Below are 3350 nucleotides of genomic sequence, written 5' to 3' on the forward strand. Positions count from 1 at the left end.
CTCGCCCGTTATATATTTTATTTTCCAGTCTTCGGTGACCGTGCGTGCATCCGACCCTCTCTCTTCATATCATCAGAATTATAGAATCTCTGCATGAGTTTCTTTCGACAGGCTGATGTGCACGCAGCCTGATGCGGGAACATCTCGCTTCAGAGCTTGTAGCCTGAATAGAGCATGGTTCCCCAGCAGGCGGCCCGAGGGTTTTATTTTCTGAGCAAAAATCAATACATAAATCTATAAATTTCGTTGTTGGACATAAATCGACTCAAGGTGATTTTAATCTGTTCCCAAGTAGGCCTATTCCCACGAATAAATAGACAGGCATATGTGATCGTATCTCACTATAAGAAAGGTTTAAAATGATTCTGTTTTTGTCAAATACTTTATCTGTTTGGGATTATTGCAGTCAATTTGCAATGTACACATTATTTATAACTCTGTTCCGGTCCCCCTGATACCATCTGCCCAAGGAAAAATCGTCCCACGGTTGAATGTAATTGGGAACCTCTGCAACATACATTATCTCTCAGGCCCATATCTATACTGCTAGGGGGGCCTGAGTGATAAAGGGCCTGAGAGATGGTCTGAACTCTTCCCGCCAGTAGGTGGCGCCAGTAGATTATGTCTGCATACCCCTCTCTGTAGCCTACCTCATTTTACATTGACAATGTACACATTTATCAGACAATATTAACCAGAGGGTAAGCACCATGGTCTTGTAGTGGATGGGTTGGTGTAGGGTTTGACTATACCCTGAAGGTAGGGAGGGACAGTTCCTCTTGCTGTTCATTAGGTAAGCACCATGGTCTTGTAGTGGATGGGTTGGTGTAGGGTTTGACCAGAGCCTGAAGGTAGGGAGGGACAGTTCCTCTTGCTGTTCATTAGGTAAGCACCATGGTCTTGTAGTGGATGGGTTGGTGTAGGGTTTGACTATAGCCTGAAGGTAGGGAGGGACAGTTCCTCTTGCTGTTCATTAGGTAAGCACCATGGTCTTGTAGTGGATGGGTTGGTGTAGGGTTTGACCAGAGCCTGAAGGTAGGGAGGGACAGTTCCTCTTGCTGTTCATTAGGTAAGCACCATGGTCTTGTAGTGGATGGGTTGGTGTAGGGTTTGACTATACCCTGAAGGTAGGGAGGGACAGTTCCTCTTGCTGTTCATTAGGTAAGCACCATGGTCTTGTAGTGGATGGGTTGGTGTAGGGTTTGACCAGAGCCTGAAGGTAGGGAGGGACAGTTCCTCTTGCTGTTCATTAGGTAAGCACCATGGTCTTGTAGTGGATGTGAGATTCGACAGAACGCCGGTGAAGTGTGTAGAGGAGCGGGGTGACATGAGGACTTTGAGCAGGCAGGCCTTCCCAGGGAGGGAGAGCCGCTCTGTCTTGTCGAGGTTGAGCTTGAGGTGGTGGGTCGACATCCAAGCTAGGAAATCTGCCAGGCAAGCAGAGATGGGTGTCGCCCACCTGGCTGTCAGAAGGGGGGAAGGAGAAAAGTAGTTGAGTGTCATAGCAAAGACAGGAGAGACCATGTGAGGATATGACGGAGCTGAGTGGCTTAGTGTATAGAGAGAAGAGGAGAGGGCCTGGAACCAAGCACCACATCCAGACAGTTATTAAGTCTACCGGCCGACTATTCAACATCAGCATCCAGACAGTTATTAAGTCTACAGGCCGACTAGTCAACATCAGCATCCAGACAGTTATTAAGTCTACAGGCCGACTAGTCAACATCAGCATCACACCCAGACAGTTATTTAGTCTACAGGCCGACTAGTCAACATCAGCACCCAGACAGTTATTTAGTCTACAGGCCGACTAGTCAACATCAGCATCCAGACAGTTATTAAGTCTACAGGCCGACTAGTCAACATCAGCATCCAGACAGTTATTAAGTCTACAGGCCTACTATACAACATCAGCATCCAGACAGTTATTTAGTGTACAGGCCGACTAGTCAACATCAGCACCCAGACAGTTATTAAGTCTACAGGCCGACTAGTCAACATCAGCACCACACCCAGACAGTTATTTAGTCTACAGGCCGACTAGTCAACATCAGCATCAGCATCCAGACAGTTATTTAGTCTACAGGCCGACTAGTCAACATCAGCATCCAGACAGTTATTAAGTCTACAGGCCGACTAGTCAACATCAGCACCCAGACAGTTATTAAGTCTACAGGCCGACTAGTCAACATCAGCATCCAGACAGTTATTTAGTCTACAGGCCGACTAGTCAACATCAGCATCCAGACAGTTATTAAGTCTACAGGCCGACTAGTCAACATCAGCACCCAGACAGTTATTAAGTCTACAGGCCGACTAGTCAACATCAGCATCCAGACAGTTATTAAGTCTACAGGCTGACTAGTCAACATCAGCACCCAGACAGTTATTAAGTCTACAGGCCGACTAGTCAACATCAGCATCAGCATCCAGACAGTTATTTAGTCTACAGGCCGACTAGTCAACATCAGCATCCAGACAGTTATTAAGTCTACAGGCCGACTAGTCAACATCAGCACCACATCCAGACAGTTATTAAGTCTACAGGCCGACTAGTCAACATCAGCATCAGCATCCAGACAGTTATTAAGTCTACAGGCCGACTAGTCAACATCAGCACCCAGACAGTTATTTAGTCTACAGGCCGACTAGTCAACATCAGCACCACATCCAGACAGTTATTAAGTCTACAGGCCTACTAGTCAACATCAGCACCACATCCAGACAGTTATTAAGTCTACAGGCCGACTAGTCAACATCAGCACCACATCCAGACAGTTATTTAGTCTACAGGCCGACTAGTCAACATCAGCACCACATCCAGACAGTTATTTAGTCTACAGGCCGACTAGTCAACATCAGCACCACACCCAGACAGTTATTAAGTCTACAGGCCGACTAGTCAACATCAGCATCCAGACAGTTATTTAGTCTACAGGCCGACTAGTCAACATCAGCATCCAGACAGTTATTTAGTCTACAGGCCGAGTAGTCAACATCACACCCAGACAGTTATTAAGTCTACAGGCCGACTAGTCAACATCAGCATCCAGACAGTTATTAAGTCTACAGGCCGACTAGTCAACATCAACATCCAGACAGTTATTAAGTCTACAGGCCGACTAGTCAACATCAGCATCCAGACAGTTATTTAGTCTACAGGCCGACTAGTCAACATCAGCACCACATCCAGACAGTTATTTAGTCTACAGGCCGACTAGTCAACATCAGCACCACACCCAGACAGTTATTAAGTCTACAGGCCGACTAGTCAACATCAGCATCCAGACAGTTATTTAGTCTACAGGCCGACTAGTCAACATCAGCATCCAGACAGTTATTTAGTCTAC

General features: G+C 46.4%; 1 protein-coding gene across 1 annotated transcript in view; it reads right to left on the minus strand.

Annotated features, from left to right (window-relative positions):
* Positions 1-1354, minus strand: part of LOC115123352 (tetratricopeptide repeat protein 9A-like) — a 9575-nt gene extending 8221 nt beyond the window's left edge. Inside the window, exon 1 of the mRNA XM_029652689.2 lies at positions 1-1354. This exon is cut by the window's left edge and continues 712 nt beyond it. The gene's annotated coding sequence lies outside the window, so the exon portion shown is untranslated.
* Positions 1355-3350: the final 1996 nt, after the last annotated feature.

The sequence above is a fragment of the Oncorhynchus nerka genome, linkage group LG18 (assembly GCF_034236695.1).
Source record: "Oncorhynchus nerka isolate Pitt River linkage group LG18, Oner_Uvic_2.0, whole genome shotgun sequence".
In the NCBI taxonomy this organism is placed as follows: domain Eukaryota; kingdom Metazoa; phylum Chordata; class Actinopteri; order Salmoniformes; family Salmonidae; genus Oncorhynchus; species Oncorhynchus nerka.